Source organism: Nelumbo lutea, chromosome 1 (genome assembly GCF_056320005.1).
Source record: "Nelumbo lutea isolate HS-2025 chromosome 1, American lotus-T2T, whole genome shotgun sequence".
Lineage (NCBI taxonomy): Eukaryota > Viridiplantae > Streptophyta > Magnoliopsida > Proteales > Nelumbonaceae > Nelumbo > Nelumbo lutea.
The window spans coordinates 14,963,842-14,987,677 of record NC_142684.1 but is presented as its reverse complement, the minus strand read 5'-3'; the positions used below and the strand labels follow the sequence as shown (position 1 = coordinate 14,987,677).

Genomic DNA, 23,836 nt, shown 5'->3' with positions numbered 1-23,836 from the left:
CTCGGTTATGAAGCTGGTTTTTTCCTCATCGGACTGGTCCATCCTGATTTGGTTGTAACCTGAGTAGGCGTCCAAAGAGCTTAGCAGCTCATGTCCTGAGGTCGCGTCCACTAGGCGGTCAATTCTGGGGAGGGGGAAGCAGTCTTTTGGGCAAGCTCGGTTCAGGTCGGTGTAGTCGACGCACATGCGCCACTTGCCGTTTGCCTTTTTCACCAGCACTGGGTTGGCCATCCAGCTCGGGTAATGAACTTCCCTTATGAAGTCTGTTGCGAGGAACTTTTTGACCTCCTCGTTAACCGCCCTCCAGCGCTCTGAGGCTAAGTTGCGTTTCTTCTGTCTAATGGGTCTGACAGTTCGGTCCATAGAGGCTCCTTGACGAAAGCACCGATCTTTATTGTATGAGCTGGATCCGTAGCCGAAGTCGGAATTGCGCCTATTTCCTCTATGGGTGAAGCTCGTTCCTCGCCCTGCTCCGTAGGCCGCTCCAGCTCGAGGTCGTCGTCCGCCTTGGTTTTTCCCTTCAGGGCGGCAACATAACACTTGCGAGACTCAAGCTGGTCACCCCGCGCTACCCCCACACCGAAGTTTTAGGGAACTTCATTTCCAGATAGTAGGTGGAGACCACTGCCCGCAGAATATGCGTAAATGGCCGTCCTATTATGGGATTGTATTGGGAGGGGGTCGCGACCACCAGGAAATCATGGTTGAGTCTCACCGCACAGGGCCATGTGCCGACTTCCACAGGCACTGCTATCTTCCCGAGGGGCCTGACTTCCTCTCCGCTGAAGCCCACCAAAGGAGTGTTTGAGGGCTTCAACTTGCTTCTCTGCAACTGTAGCTGGTCAAATGCCGACTTGAAGAGGATGTCTGCCAAGCTACCTGAATCCACAAGTACGCGCCTAACTTCGAAGTCGCTGATCCTTAGTTTTATGACGAGCACGTCATTGTGGGGGTAGTGGACACCTCGCGCATCGTCTTCCGTGAAGAAGATCGGTTCTTCTGTCTTCGGCCTCTTTGGAGGGTTCTGTTCTTCTCAGGCTGCCTCGCGAACTGACGTCCAGGCTGCTACCGAAGTACACTCTACTACCACCGAACCTCCCACTATTACATGGATGGTTCCCCGAACTGGCCTCTCTTCCGAAGGCTGTTGTTGCAACGCTTCGGCTGGGCTGCTGCTGGATTCGGGGGCATCCTTTCCGTGCTCCCCTTGCCGACCTGCCTTATTGTTATTATTATTATTATTATGCTGTACAAAATTTCTCAAGTATCCGCGACGGATGAGTCCCTCTATCTCGTCCCGAAGATTATTACACTATTCGGTACTATGATCGTGATCTCTATGAAAGATACAATACAGATTTTCATTTCTCTTGTTTGGATTCCCCTTTAGTCGAGGTGGCCACTTCACGTATGGGGCGTCTTTGATCGTCATCAAGACCTCGGTCCGCCTCGTGTTTAACGGCGTGTAATCCGTCCGAACTACTAAGGGAGGTCGGGACAGCTGGCTCGGCTTCGCCTCTCGGGCCGGGTTTCTTCTGTCACCTGGGTTGGGGGGCTCACCTTCTCTTTTCCTTTTCTCGACCCCGCCTTCGGTCCTTTGGTTGATCTCTTCCTCTGTTCTCATGAACTTGTCCGCGAGTTTGAGGAATTCGGCCACAGTCGCGGGCTGGCTGGCTACCATGTGCCATTTAAACTCCTTGTGCGTTACTCCTCTCTTGGCCACCGTGAGCTGTACCGCGGGGTCTAATCGCGGTATCTGCAAGCACGCTTCATTGAACCGCTTGATGTAGCCCCGGATGGATTCTCCTTCTCTCTGGACTACTTCGAAGATGCTTTCCTCAGTTCTGGGACACCGCTTGCTGGTAATGAAGTGTGTTGTGAAGACCTGCACGAATTGGGTCCAGCTTCTTATTGACCCTGGGGCTAGGTTCCTGTACCAGGTGCGGGCCACCCCCTTGAAGGTGGTGGTGAAGGCCACGCACATGCATCATTCACTGGCCTTAGCGAGGTGCATTTGGGATTGGAAAGCATTGACGTGGTCGTTGGGGTCAAAGGACCCATCATACTTGTCCAAAGGTGGGAGCTTGAAGTCTCTGGGCATGGAGACTGCCTGGAGTTCTGATGCGAGGGGGGAAGGAACTGAGAGAATCGGGGCAGCTTTTACCTCGTCTGAGCTCGTCTCTTCCTTACCTCTAAGCTCGGGCAGGACACGGATGGCAGTTCGGCGACTTCGCCGACGCCTTCGTTGTTGAGTGGACCTGGTACTGGCGCTGCTGGCCTCTGTGTTGTCGAGCTCGATGGGCCCGGAATGTTGGTAGTCTATTGCCAGGGCGCTGAATCGGTTCTCTGTGAGCGGGAACTCGGGCCTGGAGCACCGAGGTGCTGACCTTGCGGGCGAGGTTCCTGACCCGCCTGCGAGCTGTGAGGCGAGGGTGATTTTTCTTTCCCTTCAGCCTGGGGATGAGGCCTGGCTGTTAGGGGGGTTCTGGGGCCAGGAGGCTTCTCCCTGGTGGGGGCGTCCACCCTGAGGGGAGGCCTTAACTGGCTTCAGAGCAGGGTGCTGAGGTGGAAGCAGTGACTGGTTTAGGGGTAATTAGGGGAACTGCTGCTGATAGTGATGTTGAGAGAGGTGGTGTAGTACTTGGTGCTGCTGGAGTTGATGCTGCTGGAATTGTTGCATTTGGGCTTGCATTGCCCGCATGCATTGCATCAGGTCGTCAAACTGGTTCTGGCGGGTCGCCAGGGGGACGGCAGTTGGTTCAACAAAAGCTGTTTCGATAAGGAGTGGAAGAGGGACATTCATGGCAGGAAGGTTTACGAGCGCCACTGTTTGAGGCGCATTCAAGCTGGGGATCCCATCCGTCGGAAGGGGGATGGTGAACTGTCCGATGCACACCACGAGGGCTTGAAGTTGTTCCCCGGTGGTGTTCGTCTCTGTGCCACGTCCGGCATTGCTGGAAGAAGCCATGAGTGTTGGGATTTTTGGAAGAAGAGGAGGTTATGAGAGTTTTTAGAGGGAGGCTTTTAGAAGCTTTCCCACAGATGGTGCCAATTGATGGTGCGCAATCCGGCCGGTCCTAGCTGTTAACGACCTTGCCTCTGAACAGAGCTACAGGGAACCTGAAACGGAGAAGATGAGGAAGCTCTGGGGGGAACCCGGTGTGATTGCTCTGAAGCTCAAGTTAGAATTCTCTCAAAGGAAAGATAAAACCAGATGGCGCAAAGTTCACATACCTTGTTCTTGGGGGGTAGGGAGCCTTTTATAACCACCTCGCGCACTCACTTCTAAGTTTCTATCAGATCAGGTATTTATTTCTGAACTCCTGCCAGTTCGGATGTCATCCCCTCTGCTGGGCAGAACCGCCACTGCTTTCTTTGTCGGAGCCGTCTCTGCGGCTGGCGATGATGGTGGCAGGTGGCGGTTCTGCTGGGCAGAACCGTTTGAAGTGCGGCTATCAAGTGTCAGATCCCAAGTCAGTCAAGTGCGCCGCCCTTGGATGCGGACCTCTTCGGTGTCAGGTATGGTACGTTTGTTCAGTTTGGCGTCCTGGGGGTGAAGTGCTGGAGTGGTGAACGAAGTGAAGTCTTGAGTTCGGATAGGGGAGTGTCCTGAACTGCCATGGGACGGGCCGGTTCGGATTGTTGCCTTGTGTGAGGCTTAAGGCCTAAGGGAGAGTTCGGGCTCCTTGTAGGGAGTTCGGGCTCCTGGTAGGGAGTCTGGGCTCCTGGTAGGGAGTTCGAGCCCCTAGTAGGGAGTTTGGGCCCCTAGTAGGGAGTTCAGGCTCCTGATAGAGAGTTCGGGCCCCTAGTTGGGAGTTCGGACTGCTGGTTCCTCCCTTCGGTGCTCGCGCTTTGGGCACACTGTTGTGCTGAGCTGTTGCCTTTGCCACGTGTTGAATGATTACGAGGTTGGGCCAAATCTTCCTTCATCAGGTGATAACTTGCCTTCATAGTTCTTTATCAACATATTTATTTATTTTTATATGGGAAACGAGTTTGTATTAATACTTTTGTTTTGTTGTTTAAATAAATCAAAAGCAGGTGGCACTGTTGCGTGTATGTATAATATATTATAAGTGATTTTTAGTGATATATGAAGAAGTTTCTGCCATATATTATCAAATATATGGTTGCATTTTGAATGGAGGAAATTGTATTGAATTACTTAGGTGGTATTCGCTTCATGGTTCTAGTTTGTATGGTTTCAGATCATTTTTTTTAATCAAATAATGTAAAAGATGCTGTGTTTTTAAAGCCAAATGGGAGAAATTCGTTAAATAATGCTCAGAGTAAAACCAAATTATAGACAAGCTATAGGACAATCAAATAAGAACCACCGACAGTAATGGACAGCTAGAAAATCAAATAAAAACTATAGAACAGGAACAAAGTAAACTATTTGTCTAGCTATGCTTTGGTGTGGTTAAGTTAAAAATAAATGTTTATTGAATAAGTATTTAAAAATAAATGCTTATTTGAATAAGTATTTTTTTTGCATTTGGCACCTAACTTATTTAAGTGCTTATTTTTTAAAATAAGTACTTATTTTATAATGGGCATTTGGTAGTATTTTTCTTTAATGAGCACTTAAGTAAGCATTTGTGACTAATTTACCTTCATTTTCTTTAAATTTTCAAAATATACCATTTGAAATCGCTTTTATTAAATTACTTTTATGAAAGTACTTTCATAAAAGTACTTTAAAATTCAACTAGGGATAATTTTGGAAGAAAAAAAATTAAATAAGTACTTAATTTATAAGCACTTAAAAAAAGATGGAAATTTGGGTTTGAAAAATAAACCCTTATTTTTAAAATAAGCACTTATTTCAGGCTTATTTCCCAAATAAGCACTTATTTTGAATAAACACCTATTTTTAAGCACTCCCAAACATGGCCTAAATAACCTAGGAAGGCCGAATGCCCCAATTCAATTAACTTCCTTAACAACGAAACCCAACTTATTTAGATGGTGTTTGATTTGGCTTTCTACAAAACATCTTCCAAATAAGAAAAGCTCAAGCACAATAAAAAAATATAAAAAAAGTTTCGAAGACATTTGGTTCAGCTTTGGTTGATGTTCAAGATACAATAATTACTGAATACTGAAATTTACATATTAATAATAATTACAATATTTTTAATAATTAATAATACTTTTATTAATTAACCGTATTAACCGTATTTAATAAAAGTAATGGATTTATTAATTAATAGCATTTTTAATAATTATAGTATTTTTAAATTATTATCAATACTTATTCAAAAACAGTATTAAGTAAATGTATTTATTAATTAATATAATGTATGCTATAATTTATTAAAATCCAGTGTTAACAATTACAGTATTTATTATCTAACAGTAATTAAATAATTACTGTATTTTATTAATTAACAGTATTAAATGTACTTTTAGTTAATACAGTATTTTTAATAATTACAGTATTTTTAATTAATTAAAAGTATTTATTAAAATACTGGGTTTATTAATTAACACTATTTTTAATTGATATAGTACTTTTAATAATTACAATATTTTAATTAATTAACAATATTTATTAAAAATAATGACTTTTTTATTAACATTAGTTTTAACAATTACAGTATTAATATTTAACCATATATTACAGTATTTTCAATAATTACAGTACTATTAATTATAGTGTTTATTAATTAACAGTTTATTAATATACTGTAATTATTAAAAAATTAATATTTTATTAATTCACTATTTAACAGTTTTTTAAATTATTAGTTAATGTAAGTTATAATTTAAATTGTATTTTAAATATTATTTTAACTTTATTTGAAACTGTAAGTAATATAATTAAATTTTAAATTGTAATTAAAAGTAGTTACATTTAAATATAACTTAAGCTATAAATAACAGAAAATTACATTTGATGAACATAAATTAGCAAAGAAAATAACCAAAAGTAAAGTTCCAATAGTTTTGTCATAATTAACAAAAATTATCAAGAAATTATGAAAAATGGATTAACATGATTTCCAATAAATATGATAAAATATGAAAAATTAACAAATAAGATTTAAAATTACTTTTTCAAAATATGTACTAATTATTAATAATATTCAAGAAATAAATGTAATTAGTTCATAGTGTTATAATGGAAAATAGAAAAAATGTGTTTAGTATTATGTATTTCCATTATTTCACTTTTACTCAACAAAGCCCATGCATCGCATGGGTCACCGATAGTATATATATAAAGTAGAAACATGCCATGTCAGATGGCCTAAGCTTTCTCCCTTACCACAATGGAGAACTCTCAACCTGTCTCCATTTTAGCCTTCCTTTCTCCCTCATGAAGCCACCTCATCACTCCCTCTCTCTCTCATTTTGACATCTCGGTATGACTGGCCCATTCGTTTTTACTCCCCCACTTTATGTCCTAAATTATCTATAATTTCTATTTATGTCCTAAATTATATTTATTTCCTATTTATCCTCTCCCACACTTTTTATCTACATCTATCTAAATAAAGTATGAATTAAAAAATTTTAAGAATTATTTAAATATCATAATGAAATTATGTAATAACTTTAAAATATTTATTAAAAACACAAAAAAAATAATCATAATAATTTTACTAATATTCATATTATCAATTATTTATATTTTATGAAATTCATAAATATTAAATATTTAAAATAACTAAATAATTGTATGAAAAAATATTTAATATTATGTAATAACTCTAAAATAAATAAAATTTAAAAAACAAAATGTTTACTTATTTTAAATATTATTTAAATTCTTCAATTACTAAATATTTTAAATATAAAATATTTAACATAACTAAATTTTAAATATTTAAAATAAAGAAATTATGTAATAAATTTAAAATTTTATTACAAGTACAAAGATCATTATAATAGATTCCATAAAATTTGAATTAATAATGGAATTATGTAATAATAGTATAACTTTTAATTTTATGTATCATGAAATTCAATAAACAAGTAATGTTTAAATAACTAAATAATGATATCATTTAAAACATAAAATAATATAGTAAATAAATAATTTTTAAATATTCTAGATATAAAAAAATTAATAACTAAATTTTGTAATAACCTTAAAAAATTTATCTAAAACACAAAAAATAATTATAATGGATTTAATAATATTTGACAGTAAGAATAAAAATATAAATAATTTAAAATTTTTAAATGTTATTGAAATAATGAAATTATATTAAATAATTTAGAGGTATTGAAGCACTCAAATAACAAAAATATTTAAAACTTTCAAAAAAAATGTTTACAACAGATATTGAAAATAGAATAATAATTGCAATTATTAATGTACTAATAATGAAAACATTATTTCAATTATATCAATTATAATATTTATAGAAATTAAATTTTAGAAAATATGATATTTATTAATAATAATTTAAAATCTTAATGTATATTTATAGTATATTTAGTAATTGTTTATTTTATTTTAGTGTTAAATATATTATCAATAATTATGTACAAATCTATTTTTGCTTTGTTGATTAATATAAAATTTTCAATAATTATTGTAGATTAATCTATTGTTATTTATTAGAGATTAGACTATTAATTTAGCTGAAATTAGGAGTAGTTGTAGGCTACTTGGCCAACCAAATTGAGGTAGTTGGGATAGAGAGTTGGTCACCCAAAATCAACTGACCATTAGTGAAACTAGCCAAATTGGGTCATTTGTTTGGTTTTGGTCGAAATGGACAAACTGAATATGACCCAACCTGAGAGAGAGAGAGAGAGAGATGGTCCATGTCAGCATGCCTCTACTTGCTCCATTACCCCCACCCTACATTCTCCTTGATTCTCTCTCTCTCTCTCTCTCTCTCTCTCTCTCTCTCTCTCTCTCTTCCCTCCCCTTCCCACCACTCCAGTTAAGCCATGTCACCATTCCCAACCCAACTACTTAAAAATATTCTTAGAATCTATCTCATAAGGTATCTCTTCTAAGCCATTACGAATTACCCCACTCCCCAATCAATTCCTAAAATCTATCATCACAATCTATATCCACTCTCTCTCATTTAAAAATATACATATTAATTAATAAATAGTTAAATATAGTTAATATTTAATCAAACCTATATTCAATGAGTATTAAATAGTGTTATTACCAAAAGTTAAGAAATTCAAGAATTCTTCATCCTTAATGAGGAGTGCGTGCCTTGCCTTGAGCTTGCCTAACACTAAAGACGAGGCGAAAAAATTCGAGGATTCCCTATCCCAAACAGGGAGTTGGTGCCTTTCCTTGAACTCACCTAACACTAAAGGCGAGGCAGAGAAATTTGAGGATTCTCTATCCCTAACGGGGAGTTGGTGCCTTGCATTAAACTTGCCTAATACTGGGGTTGGGGCGGGGAGTTGATGTCTTGCCTTGAACCTGCCCAACACTACGGATAGGGTAGGAAAAATTTGAAGATTCTCCACCCTTGATGAGGAGGGGATGCCTTTCCTTGAACTCACCTAACACTAAAGAATATGTGGGGAAATTCAAAGATTCCCTGTCCAAAACGAGGAGTTGATGCCTTGCCTTGAACCCGCCTGACACTAGGGTTGGGGCGGGGATAGGGATGGGGTGCCTTGCCCTGAACACGCCCCATTGCCATTCCTATATAATTGTTAATTATTAGTAAAATTAATAAAAAATTTAGCTTTTTTAATTATGTTTATTATTCAAATCCAATCAAACTTTCATTTAAAAATAATGAAAATAAAAAAATTATTAAAACTACTAAAAATGATAAATAAAATTAAATTTGTTAAAAAGTATTTGTTCATATTAAGTAAACAATAATTATTTTTTGTAAATCAACATTAAATGAAAATACATTAAAAATAACTTTGAATACTTTTAATTAATTAAAAATAATTTTTGATTATTAATTTATCAATATTATAGTAAATAAATAATTTTTAAATATTCTAAATATAAAAAAATTAATAACTAAATTATGTAATAACCTTAAAAAAAATTATCTAAAACACAATAAATAATTATAATAGATTTAATAATATTTGTACTTACTGTATTTATTGTAGTTTTGTTATAAATTATTGATTAATATTTATTAGAGATTAAACTATTATTTGAGATTAAACTATTTATTGACTAATTTAATATATTTTTAGTATTTATTATATTTTTGCAATTATTGTATTTTTATTATTTATTTATTGTATTTTCATTATCAATGTATTTTCAATAATTGTGAATTTTTCCTATAAATTTTTAATAATTGTTGGAGATTAAACTATTGCTATGTATTAGCAATTAAACTATTAATTTAGCTGAAATTAGGAGTATTCACGGGTTGGTTTGACTTAGTTGTCGGATATTTAGCCAACCAAATTGATTTGGTAACTTGAAACCGATTGACCATTAGTAAAAACCAGCCAACTCGGGTTATATCAGTTTAGGTCGATTTTCGGTTTGGTCGATCGGTTCAAAAGATTTAAACTTAAAAAATTAAATTTAAACTTAAAAATGATATGATGGCATTATTAAAAAACAATTAAAAAAATTAAATTTATGACATAAAATGTTTTAAACTAAGAAACATGGAATTTTCCCACTTTCCCATATTAAAAAATTATATTAAATTTATTCATACATGCATACATGCATACATATACATACCATATATATATATGGTAAGGTCATTCGATTTTGGTCCATTTACAAATGACCAAAGTGACCAAACTAGTTAGGTTGGGAAATAGTTGAACCAAAGCCGGCTAGAAATACTAGAAAACTAACCAACTTGGGTCAAGTTGGTCACGTTGGTCGGGTTGGTCATTTTCATCTATTTAATGAACAACATTAGCTGAAATTAATTATTGTTATTTTGTATTGTAAAAAAGATTATTAAAAGTAAAATATAAAACATAATTAATTAATAATTATTTAAAAAGTTAAAAATATAAAACAATTGTATACTCATATGTGTTTCTATTGTTTAGCTCTCACTTAACAAATCTTTTGCATCACACAGGTCCCCGCTAATTTCTATTGGAAAACCGAGTGATTCAAAGTGATTAGATAATAAGAGTGGATAGGGTGAGGAGTGAAGTTGTGCTTCCATCCCAACTCAACTCTTGCATATATAAGATGCATGAGACTTTACTTACAAGCTAAGCCCATAATCTTTTACCCAGGAGAACCATTGGGTACTGAATATATCTTTCTAACACCACCACATCCACTTCTATGGAAAGTGGGTAGGTGCAATTTGTTATGAACAACAGACCAAAAGCTCATTAACTCCTTTGGAAACTGCCAAGCCGTTACAAATCAAAGGAATATGGCCTTGTGATCAATTTCACAAATCACAATCAAAGTTTAGCTTCCACTGATGACTAATGGGAGAGGCTATGGAGCAGCTCGTCCTCTCTGGTTATCACTATTTAGGGGGCATTTGTTTTTTGGATTTTGAGAGGAGGGAAGTTGGTCAATGGGATTGTGAATCTGATTGATGTGAGAACCAGGGAAAGTTTATTTTTTGGGGTAAGTGATACTCATCTCCCAGGGGAGTAAATAACTTTAACACCTAAGGGAAAGTTGCCAACACTTGGATGAGACAAAAATGTCGCTTTTAATAATGGATTTTTATGTCTAAAATGGTCATTGTCTTATTTATCTGGTAAATAAAAGAACATGGGTAAATGCACTTAACCAGGTAGGAAACACTTTTACCTGGTTAGTGCATTTACCCAGATAAATAACTTACCAAAAAGCAAATGGGATCTTAATAGACAAATTGTTCACAACTCTACTAGTTTAAATTGCAAAAATCTAGGATCCATTTGTTGTGTCTTTCTGTACGGTCTTTTGGCTGTTTACAAGCTGAGAAGATTGATTTTCGGAATATTTCTGTTTGGCGTGTGAAAGATCTGACCGCCAAAAGATGGAACGCCGAAAAGATGCAAAAAGCTCATCTTAGGCTGATTTTGGGAAGCTCCAAATGAAGCTTTTTGCATCTTTTGCGTTTTATTCTTATGCAAAAAGACGCGGAAAGACACGAAAAGATGTGCATCTGCTAAATGTGCTTCGGACTGCTCAGATCTTCATGCAAAATGTCAATGTGTCTTTTGACTATCAGAGCTAACAGAAGATCTTCCCAAAAGGATGCACCAAACAGACCCCTAATTTCTGTAAGAGAACAACTTTTGGTTTCTTATCTAAGAAGAGGCTTTTGATGTGTTGAATTGCCAAGGCGTTCCTGTTCTTTGCAATTCCACAGGAGCACCTTCATGGCTGACGTGGTGGATCTTGAAGGCCAGCCAGGCACCTCAATTTTTGTCAGAAACTCTTCAATAGAAAGAGTGAACTCTCTCTCCAAATACCTTGCAAACGGGCTTTCTTCTTCAAATTAAAACTTATGGGCTTGGATAGAACACTGCCCACATTCAGTAATAGATGTCCGCCCAGGCCCATGTGAAACCATTTTAGTGATGATGGGCTTCCTCTTTCTTTAATAGCGATTGATTCTGGTACCCATGGAGATCAAATCAGCCCCCCACAAGTTTGCCTCCCACAAGGTTTCATAGTACATTCCTGCCGTGTATTGGGAACATCTCTCAATGATAATATAAAAAATGATGGTATCATCATTAAGAGATATTCCCAATACACGGCGAGAATGTGCATAGGATGTTGTGGGGGACAATCATGTGGGGGATGATTTGAAGTCGTGTCCATGGGCTAGGGAATGTTTCATAAAGTGACGTCAGCTTGCAAAGGAAATTCACCGGACTAAGCAAACCATTTTATGAAATGTTGCAGCTATATTTTCATCTTATTGTGGAAAACTTTATTTTCTTTTTCCATTTACGTTAAAACAAATTAACAGTATCAGAAAACAAATCTTTTTTCTATGACCAGGGTGAAAATAATATCTGAGGTGTATAAAATTTTATGATAATTTTATCGAGAAACCTAGAAGACAAATAAAAGGTGAGTTAAACAGGTATCTTCTTTTCTTTTTCTTAAGAGACTAGATAGACAAGTGTCGATAATGCTAATACGCATACCTCACACTTGACACTGTAATGTGCATTAAGAATGGATCTTGGCTGGTCCAGGTCTTAGTACCTCAAAGCAGTCTATTTGGAATCAATTATCTTTTATACTAACTAAGATGGGCTTGCAAAATTTATATTTTTCACTGTCCATTAAATTGGGCCCACTTTTTTTTTTTTTTCTGTTGGTTGGCTGGTTACCTCCAATATATATTTTGGACTGTCCTCTCTTATCATCAGCACCAGGTCCATTAATGCCCTAACTAATGACTATTGGTAATAAAACAGAAACAGAACAGACAGATTATGTACTAACTCTGATAACACTGATGCATGCCTACCATAATCAGAAGGAAAATCTCTTTCTTCAGTTTTCCATATTCCTGTGATTATTCAAATAGTGATCGATCTCCAGTGATTAATTATCTTCCATGGACTTGATGCCTACAGAAAATAGCTAATTAGTATGAACCAAAAGGAATATGATCGAGTAAGCGAAAATTAAATGAATGATATCTGGGTAAAGCAGTTTAGGTTACCAGAAATAGCTGTCTTTTCGCCGATCTTCGAGTATGGTTCGCTTAGTTAAGTCTATGATATCAAAAACAAATTATAATTAACAACGATTTTGCAATTTGTAAGTGGCAATTGTACATATTTATTTATTTGGGCAAAATATACGGAAAAATAGGGACAGGCCCAATGCAAATTTCTAAACCATATGACTTGTTTAATATGATTGATTGAAATCTTGATTTAATTTAAACAAAATATTAATTAGTGAATGTATCATAACTGATTCATTAAAGAATTAGAAAAGACTCAAACAGAACTAACTAAAGACTATGTCACAAGGGAGAAACAGAAAGTTGAGGGAAATTTCTTCGACAAAATTTAAAACTCCTTAAGAACTTTCCCTCAACCTTCCGTCTCTCTCTCTTATTTTTTATCAAGCCAAACACAGCTCAATATATTCCATCAAACAAAAACAATAAAATATACTTACCAAACAAATCCTCCAAAGATTGTGGGAATTCTGGGCCGCTTTTCTTCCGAAGACGCTCCATGGTGCTTCTGAATTCATCCCTCGAGTAAGTAAGCCAGAGTCCATTTTCAAGAAGAGTGTTAAAATTTACCTTTTTTATATGCTTCAAAACATCTACTTTGGAGTTCCTCTGACTATTACCATCCAGTAATTGAAGTATGGCCATATCGAATTCTTTGGGCATCTTAAATCCTTGTGCCTCAAAATATAACTCCTTTGAATCATATACCCCATTGAGATAGAGCTCCTTCCTATTAGGCAGTGACTGAAGAACTTTAATGGGGTCATCATGCAACCATGACCTAGCCCGTTCGCAAGTAGATCAGGTTATGAAGGGATGAAAACCAGTGCGGCAACTCTTCCAGATGTTTATCCAACCACAGGCGTCGGAGAAGCTTGGGAAGAGACGATAGATGCTGTAAATCAATGAACTCACCATAGATGGTGTCCAGCCTCAAGGAACGGAGGTCCTTCATCTTTTCAATAATAAAACACAAATCTGCTCCATCTTCTCTTACGAGGTTGTGAAGACCCAATTTCCTCAGCTGAGTCAAGCCTGCTAATTCTGTAGTTATGCGAGCACCTCCCATGTCTGCATCTATTAATGATAGTTTCTGCAGGGCCATTAGAGACCCTATTCCACCATACACCCTCATCCCTTCAGCAGTAGCCGGGTTTTTGATATTGAAAGCCAAGAGATGTCGTAGTTGTTTGAGCCTTAGAATACTGTAAGACAATTCCTCTACATGTGTGCTTCTAAGATCAAGCGTTTCTAAGTTTTGTAGCTTCCCTATGGATTTCGGCAGCACTTTGGCCTTGGTTTTTCTCACGCTCAAATACCTCAAATGGAAGAGATTTGCAACCTCCTCTGGAAAACTTCCTAATGTAGCACCTTGTAAATCCAGTACTCGTAATAACTTGAAGCTGGACAGAATTGTGTTCATGAAATTTCCTTGTAATTTCAGAATTCTAAACAATAAAAGGGTTCGAACCCTGGAGGTATATCTGCTGTTCCATAGAAAATTATCAATACTATTGTGGATTGATAAATGTCTGATCATGCTTTCTTGTTGCCAGACTTTATCTTATTCCGAGAGAACTTTGAAGAAATTCTCTTCCTCAGATTTTGAAAGAATGATCTCGCGAAGGACATCGTGGATTCGACAGCGTCTTACTTCTCCATACATATTCAATTTGGCTACCTGAATCAAGTTCCTCCGGATGAGAGCATTGAGGTACTTTCGTGCAACCTCGTCAACTGTCTTACCTCTTGTCTGTTTGATTAGTCCTTCAGCTATCCATAACCTCATCAGTCTCCCACATTCGACCTCATAGTCCTCAGGAAAGAGTACGATGTAGAGGAGAATAGATTTCAAGTGGTAAGGCAAATCCTGGTAACTTAGTAGCAAAGTTCTTGTCATGGGCTCTAGAACTGGATTGGTTTTGAGCTCATCGCCCATGCTGTCATACAACGTACAACTTCCATTCAGAAGCAGTTCTATCTTTGGTTGACAGAAGACCACCGATTGTCACAACTGCAAGCGGCATCCCATCACATTTGTTTACAATTTTAACAGACCACTCATGCAACTCCAGAGGACAATCGCCCCCCAGAGCCTTCTTGCAGAAGAGCTCCCATGCATCTTCAAAAGGTAGAGGTTGGAGTGTGTAGACATGGCTGGGAGATTCAACACAGTAATTGGCTACCTCAACCATGCGTGTAGTAAGCATGATCCTACTACCACAACCATTAAGAACTAATGCCTGCTCTATACTGTTCCACAAATCAATACTCCAAACATCATCAAAGACGACTACATACCTTTTCTGCTGTAGACAAGCTCTGACTATGTCAATCAACTGGACCATTTCCATGCCGTCAAGCCGTAGTGGATGTGGCTCCTTTTTCTCCTCCCAGAATTGTTTTATCATTTCCCTCAAGAGATCCCGAACTTGAAAGGACCGAGAAACAGTGATCCAAGCATGTCAGTCAAAGTGGGGTTTCAGTTGTTGGTTATCGTAGACTTTTCTGACGAGGGTCGTCTTGCCTAATCCACCCATGCCAACCACCGCCATTTCCATTCGCATGGGCTCTTCTGCTAGTAACCAGTTTATTAATTCTTGTCTGGGCTTGTCGATGCCCACGACTTCAGCTTCTTCGTTGTAAAGCGAAGCTATTCGAGGATCATGGGATGAACTGATGATGGTTGATGAAGTTGAACCTTGATCTGCGAGTTTTCTGACTTTGTATCTCTCGCTTCTCTCTTTTATGCTGTGAGTCCTTTTGTTAATTTGCCTTATTTGGCTTCCGAATTGATAGCGTGACACAATTTCTTCGAAAAGGTGATTGATACTCGGATGGAAACCAACAGAATTTGGCTCAAGTCTGGACTCGGTCACTTGGGATGTCTTCGACGTCGTAAGCCAACTCCCGTACTTGTTTCATCCAAGCTTTCACCCCTTCCACACAGTCTCCTTTTGTATCGGCTTCTTTCAGCAAGGCTTTCATGCTTTCTAGTTCATCTTTCAGGAATTTCACTTCTGCATTGACTCCACCAGACAACCTTTCTACGAGCATGGGTGCTAAATTTTCAGCAAGAATGCTTATAAAGCTTAGAGCTTTATCTGCCATGGCCGTGCAAGCTCAAGCCTTGAGCCCACCTACGGAATGGGGGAGATGGCCGGTGGAAAGACAATCTAGAAAGCCTCCATTAATATAATCGTTGAAGATATGCTTTGTAATTTCTGGAGCTTTGTATTAACTATATATTAAAGTGAAATCATTATATTTGCCGGTCTTTTTCATGGAGAGAAAGGTCGAATATATAATAGGCGTTGTTATATGTTGCACCTTCGCAACAGGCTGCAGATCGAGATGGTTCCGGGATCAAGACATGCATGGGAGTCAGCGTTGTTGTTCTATTGCTAGGATCAGAAATTTATAACCAATTTAATAAGACTCATGTTAAGAATCCAAAGATGGGAGAGAAGAATCTCAAGCATAACACAGTGGAATGGAATCTTCAATGTGATCAACGTATTGAACACGAAGCAAGACAATCAAATAAATATTAAATTAATGGAGTCCATGAAAAGTAGCGCATACTCAAAACCAAAATGGGTAATTAATCTCATTATTTAAATAAACAAATTAAAGAACAATTAATATTCAAAGGAGATGGATGTTTGATTGTTTGATCACCTCGACGATCTCACTGCTGGGCCGTAATCGGATCGAACCCAACCGCTTCCGCATCAGATCCGAGTATCCTACTATCAAACCTACGGATCCGGATCCCGTCTATCTGACTTAATCCGATTAGATAGGGTTTAATTTGCATACGATTCGACCATTAATAACATACAAAGTTCTAACACCCAAGTTCAGATATATCAGACTTTTGGAGTCACCCAAGTTCACATTCTTCATATATATTGATTGTTGCTGGCTAGAAAAATTTTAGATAGGATTTGGTAAGGTTCCTCTTTAGCCCTTTGTCAAATCATTGTGTTTGCTAGTCGCCCCCAATGATTCCGATTCCATGTATTAATTGGGGATTTAGAAATTTGATTTGCAGCCCCGTCCTAATCTACTAGTTAGTAACCCCCTCCCTATAAACTGCATCCTGCCCCATGGATTTGGCATCAATTCACAGTTAGGATTTAGTCCACCCCTAGAGTGGAGCTCTAGATTTCTAGAGGTGGACTGAACTATAAAAACCCCTTAAATTAAATGCGGATGTGTCTTTTCATTTTTTGGTGTATATATATTTTTTGACTAGTAGTTGTGTAGGTTAATTTTAGAGTAGTTGCTCGGGATTCTTTTGGAAATTTCTTAGTTATCTTTAAAGATTTGGGATCTCCTCTTGATGATGCTGGTCATTATCGAGCATTATTGGTTCATTGCAATATCTTACATTCACTAGACCTGACATAGCCTTTTAGTTAACAACGTGTGTCAATTTTTATATGCTCCAACCACTGAGAATTAGGCTGTTGTCAAATGTATTCTCCGCTACTTGAAGAATACTATTAAATACTGATTATGGGTTCCAAGTTCATCCCTCTACTTCTCTACAATTGTTTGCTTATTCTGATGTTGATTAAGTAGGATGCCCTGATAACAGGTGGTTCCAAGGTGGTTATGATATTTTTCTTGATGATAATCTCATTTTTTGGTGTTCCAAGAAGGAAGCCGTTGTATCTCACTCACATATTGAGAGTGAGTATCGTAGTATTTCTATGGTTGCTCCAAAAGCAATATGGTTATGCTCTCTATTAACTGAGCTAGGTGTCTCTCTTTCCACATCATGTATTCTATGGTGCAATAATCTTGGAGCTACGTATCGTATAGCTAATTCTGTCTTTCATGCTGGACCCAACACATAGAGATCGATTTTCATTTCACATATGAACAAGTAACATAGAAGAAATTGCTTGTTCGATTTATTTCGTCACATGACCACCTTGCTAATGGGATAATTAAACATTTGTCTCACTTGAAATTTGAAGCTATGAGGACCAATAAGCTGAACGTCAAATGTTTGTCGTTTAGCTTGAGGGGGCTGACAAAGCTATGTGAGAAAGGGATGAAGGTCGTACCCTTGTCAAAGATGCTATAGTTACTAGAGTCTGGATCACCTACCAACAAAACATATTCCAAATCTTTACTAACATGATCTTACACGGCACACCTCATACATAGTGTATCCCACTTTTATGGTGGGTCCTAGTCTCATTGTGAGATGTATAGTGTTAGATCAAGTTGATAGTGGGTTGGAATGTGTTTTGTTAGCAGAAGATTTCAGTTCTAGTTACTAGATGTGCAGGTTGGGCGGGCTGGGTTCGGTTTTAGCTTAACCTAGGCCCAACCCTAAGAATTGGGCCTAAAGCCCAAGCCTATTCCACATTAAAATTTGATGCATTCGGGTTGGGCTTGGATTGGTTAATTAGCCTATACTTAAATTTGATATACATGTGTGTGTATATGTATGCATATGCATGTATGTTTGCAAATATGTGTCTGCTTATGCACATATACATGTATATAATTGGGTCGGGCTGGATTCAGGTTCCTAAGAGCTAGGTCCAAGCCCAACCTGAAAATTTTAAAAGGCCAAACTGTTGGGCCCAGGCCCAGCCCAAGGACTGAAAATTTAAGAGTAGTCAGTGTTAAATTGCAGGCTAGGTCGGTTCGGGCTCAAATTGGGCCCCACATAACGTGTGTAAAGTTCATATAGTTTGTAGTAATTGGAATACATTGATACTGTGATACATGCATATTTTAAAAAGTTAAAAACTTTGGAATGATAGATCACATCCCTATAATTGTTAAAAATTGAAAAAGTAAGAAAATAAAATAAAACATACAATATCGCTCATAGACCTGTTCATGTGTAGACCAATATTTTAAAATACAATAAAATAAAACATTCACTGATATTTTAATCATTGTTCATGTGTAGACCTATTCATGGGCCAGGTTAGGCTTTCTCATTGTATTAATAGGTTTGATCCCGACACGACCAGACCATCGGGCCTAGGTCTTTAGCACGAGCCCAGCCCTTATATAAAGCGTGCCAAAGCTCGAGCCCGAGCCCAAGCTTAGCTAGAAAATTGTAAAAAGTTTTTCTTTTTTAATTCAACAAAAACTGTTTTATTTATATTAAAAGACCTCAAAACCTAAAAAATATTGAAAGATCTCACTATTACTTGAAAAAGAAACGAATAATAAAGAAAAAATATACTATATATTATTATATAATACATTATCAAGTTGGGCTCGGGCTTCCAAGCCCAGCCCGAACAAAGGTTGAGCCTAGTGATTTAGGCCCAAGCCCAACCCCAAGCCTACGGGCCTGAAATCTTATCCAAGCCTGATTTAGACGGGCTAGGCTGGGCCAACCTGCCAAGCTACCCGGCCCATGAACAAGTCTATTCATGAGGTGTGCTTAAGTATATATGGAAGTTGAAGCTTTTGCAATAAGAAATTATTTGTTCTTTGATTTGGAATTAGATATCTCAGTTTATTCTAGAGAGTGATTCACTCAACCTTTCTTTCCTATTGATATAATCTTCTTTATCTTCACCTTCGCATGCACAAGACATTGTCACAAAATGTAGGATATTATTGGTTGAATTCTCTTCAGCCTTAGTTCGATTTATTCCTCGTGAGGATAACGGTGTTTTTCATTACTTGGCCAAACATAGCTTGAATTTGCCCCATGCTTTCATGTGTAGTCCTCCTCTTGTCCATCATTTTCTTTGTCCCATATGATTTGTAACCAAGGTTTTTTTTTTTTTTTGTTTTTTTTACTTTTTTATGAATAAAACTTTGGCTTATTAGGCCTTCAAAAAAAAGCTATAGGAGTACAAATATAGAATAGATATAATTTAAATGTTATAAACTAACATATATCAGACAAAATATAAATAAGTACATACATATAAATATTGCAAATAAATTTAGGAAATTTAGGAAATTTCATCTTGCTCAGCCCAAATCAAAATCTTGAAAACTTCATACATTTTAGGCCCATCTTAAACACAAGTTCTTGGATCCATCAAGTTTAAGGCCCACAAATAAAATTGTCCAATTCCCTTCCCAATTGTGATTAGCACGCACTTATATTCAAACTCATTCTGACTTGGAAGGCCTGGATGTGAAAGCCCATGGACCATGGACGTATACCCATCACAGATGACCTAACTGCAATTGCACAGGAACTCGCTTACTTTCTTCTTTCTTTGCTCTATGGGAGTGTTCTTTGCTTTGTCAGAGCCCTTCTTTGCCCCTGTGGGAGTGAAGTCTAGTCGGTTAAAGTTTCTCCATTGACGTTCCTTCTTTTCTTTATCTTCTCTTTATCTTGTCTTTCCTAGTTTCAAATTTTGCAAGGGTTGTTGTAAACCAAAGTGTTGGTAGTTTCCTCTATCTCCACCTAGGTCCTTGCTGGGGTTTCTCTAGTGTGTAATGGAAGAGGAAGGGGATGTTCTGAGTTTAGATGAAAAATGTAAGTTGTGCCTATATAGAGGGGTCCAATAAACCATTAAATGCATTTAGAGTTCAAGAAAGACTGAGAAATATGTAGAAGGAGAAAATAAAAAACAATGAAGTGAAGAGGCTGAAAGATTATGTCTTTTTTATCATCTTTCGAAGGGAGAAGGAACACAAAAGAGTGCTCAAAAATCAAACGTGGGTCTTCAAGGATTACCCTATTCTCTTCCAAAAGTGGGAACCAGATCTGAAATATAACTCAATGTGCTTTGAGAACTTGAATATTGGAGCAAGAATCCTGGATCTCCCTACTGAATGCATGTCAAGGGCTCATGTTGAAGTATTAGCAAGACAACTATGGGAACCTATCCCCTGGAAGAAGATGATGAGAAAGATCGAATCTCCCTAGAGTGGGATCTATATATCCAAATTAAAATCTGTATAAACATCAACAATCCTCTAGTCAAAGACATTAAGCGAGTCAAGAGAAATGGCGATGTGGAAAGGCTCCCAGTTTGTTATGAAAAGTTATTGGTGCTCTATTACCTATGTGGTCGAATCGACCATGAGAAGGAAAAATGTAGTTTTGTTAAATAGAAGGATCCTATTGAGGACCTCACTGAGAAACTAGTAGTGCAATCCATGTCAGAGGTAGGTATTCCAAAGGATTATGGAAGGTGGTTGAGGGCGGATGACGATGAGGAAGAGCTAAAGTTCATAAACAAATTGAAAAAAAAAAGAAAAAAAAGAAAAAGGCTCAACCGAAGGGGAAAACAGGTGACGGTTGTGAGGTATTTTTTCAAACCGAACTGATCTGATCGGTTTTTTAAATATTCAAACCGAAACCGAACCAATACAATCAGTTAACCGGTTCATCGGTTAATTGATGGACCGATGAATCGCGGTTCGGTTTTTTGCTTTTTTTATACATTTAAAATAAAAAAAATAACTAAAATTGTTGGGTGGTTGCTGGTTCCAGACTGCTGGTGCCGTTGGTTACTGTCGGTGTCGGACTGGTTAGTGCCGGTGGTTGCCGTCAAGTATTGCTTGAATGAGAGCCTGAGAGGTGGTGCGGCTGGCGCCTAGTAGAGACACAGAGAGGAGAGGTGTGAGAGAGAGAAGAGAGAACTGAAAGAGTGAGAGAGACAGCATTGGTGCTTGCTTGCCGGATTGGTTGGACCGTTGGTGCTTGTTTTCTAGTGAGGCGGTGACCGGCGTTGCCGCTTGGTGCTGCCGTGCTGGTGGTTGGTGCAGGTCGCGCGGCCGTCTGGACTATGGAGTGAGAACTGAATTGAATAAGAAGAGAAAATGGAGAGGAGAAAGTGAGAAAACTAAGAGAGTGAGAGAAAAAGAGAAAAATTAAATGAGACAAAAGAGTTGGCAGTATGGGGAAAAGACAAAAGAAAACTGGCACTCTGGCACTCTGGTAGAGGTAGACTACCGAATTTTTAATTGAAAAGGTTCAAATTTCAAAAAAGAATTTGAAATTTGAACCTTAAGGCTGAAAGTCTATAGCTAATAAATCGGTAGGCGACTAGGCGCCGAATAAATCAAAATCTTTTATTTGATTTAAAAAAAAACTAAAAAATATAATATAATATAATATAATATATTATATTATTTATATAATATATATATTATTGTATATATCGGTCGATTTGGTTAACTGTCGGTTTTTTTAAATGGTTAACTGAAACCGAACCAACCGGTTTAATTAACTGATTTTTTGGTTTGGTTTCAGTCAGTTTGGTTTTTTGGTTTTTTTTGCTCACCCCTAGGTGATGGTTCAAAGGAAGATCAAGATTCCAAGGTTGAATCAGAGGGTTCAAGTTAGGGTTCTCTGAGATCAAAGGAAAGGAGAACCCAACGAAAGCAAGAGAGTCCATTATCCTTGTCTTCATGCAACAACTTCCCATCGAGTTGCCATGGAAAAAACCAAACGTAGCTTGAATGCAGTATAACCAGTCAGAATTTCAAACTAGTATTAGCACTGATCTTCCCCCTCTGGCAAGAGGACACTTCGTGTAGTAATTCGAGGAACATGGTCAATGTGGCAAGAGTGAGGGGCTCAAGTTTCACCAAGTTTAGAAATTTCATAGATAGCCAACCATTCAAGGAAAAGTTCCTTTCACAATCGAGAAAAGCATCGGGAGTGATCATAGAAGAAATATCGATTCAACAAGAGGTGAGGTTTAAAAAATTGTGCAAAGGACGTGAGGTAGAAGGAATCGCTAATTGTGGAAATTGAACAGAGCCTAGCACACAAAAGGGATAAGGAGTTAACTACAGGGAGTTGAGGTGTAGAAAAAATAAAACCAAACTTGAAGCCGAAGCGGCTGATGTCTGAGCTAAATGGGGTTAGATTCAGATCCAAGTTTGTGGAATTCGCATCGATTTTGGTCCCATTTTTTAAAAAGACAAAGTTTGAGACTTCCAAACCCATCATCCCTCTGTTCTCAAAGAAGACTGGTGTCTTTATCAGCAACTTCAATGCATCGTCGTCTCAAGTTCTTGAACCAATGGAAGTTATCAATGAGTTCAATTTTTTCAATTCATCAATAGTAAATGTTGGTTTTGATCCCCTAAATTCCTTGGTGTTGGACTATCAATAGAAGAACGATGAGAAGCAGTAAAACCTATGATGTCTTGCAAACAAGTCATGTTTTGAACCATCGCAATAAGCTAGAAGTTGTGCATCCAAAAAAATTTTTAAAAATATGGTAGGCCATCAGATTTTTTTTTTTTGTATCAAGAGGAAATTTTTTCAAGCTGTGGTAGAAAAATTGTTTTTTTGTAAAGTCAAAAGATCTGTATTTTCAACGAATAAAGTTGGGCTATCCATAAAGTAGCACAATTCAATCATGGAGGGTTGAGGTTCTGGAGCCAAAACTTATCGAAATTAGTGGTCTTCAGCATAATATGTTTAGAGGGGATTATCCTAAAACAATCCCCAAAAAAGAAATGAAAGTTGCAAACTGGAAATGTCAGGGTTTGGGATCCCCTTGGACAGTTCATTCAGTGAAGAGGATTCTAAAGAAAGAGAAACCTTGGATTCACTTTCTCATGGAGATAAAACACAATTTAGTTGAAGACAGGAAAAAACTTAAAGTTTAAAAGATTGGAATTATTGGGGACTTGATCGTTGTAGTCTAGCTGGAGGTCTAGCCCTATTTTGGGCTTCGGATTCGAGGCTTAGAGTGTTGAATGCCAATAAAAATTTTATTCATACCTTGGTGACTGATGCTGATAAAGGGGACTAGTTTTGCTCTTTTTGCTATGGTAAACCAAAGAAAAAAAACAAGAAAATTTTTTGGATTCTTGGAAATAGTTTGCACGGTGGGGGGGGGGGTCCATGGATCTGTATAGGAGATTCAAACATTGCCTTTTTCTATCCAGGACAAAGTATGGGGGACAACTGAGAAGAAATGCATTCTGTAGAGAAACACTAGGGCTTTACTTAGGGGGATGTCAAGGTGGTTCTGGATAGAGCCTTGGAAAATAAGGAGTGGCTCTCTCTGTTTCCTTAAGTGTCTGTGTTTCACATCCCACTAGGATGTTCAAATCACTTACCTATTGTCTCTGACCAATATCTAGAGATTGAAAAGAGAAGAAAGCCTTTCAGATTTGAGGAAATGTGATCCTTGCATGAGGAATGTGTTAGAGTGATAGAAGAAAGTTGGAGTAATAGTTCTTTTGGATCCAACCAAGTTGTTCTGAGAAATAAGTGTAGGTGGCGTCAGAAAAAT

General features: G+C 37.5%; 1 pseudogene across 1 annotated transcript; it reads right to left on the bottom strand.

Annotated features, from left to right (window-relative positions):
- Nucleotides 1–12,223: 12,223 nt before the first annotated feature.
- LOC148873637 (disease resistance protein RPM1-like) lies at nt 12,224–15,728 on the bottom strand (annotated as a pseudogene). The gene is made up of 5 exons (XR_016094806.1): nt 15,636–15,728; nt 14,672–15,538; nt 13,058–14,625; nt 12,591–12,642; nt 12,224–12,495 (listed from the first exon to the last, which is right to left on the bottom strand). The product of XR_016094806.1 is annotated as a disease resistance protein RPM1-like (transcript).
- Nucleotides 15,729–23,836: the final 8,108 nt, after the last annotated feature.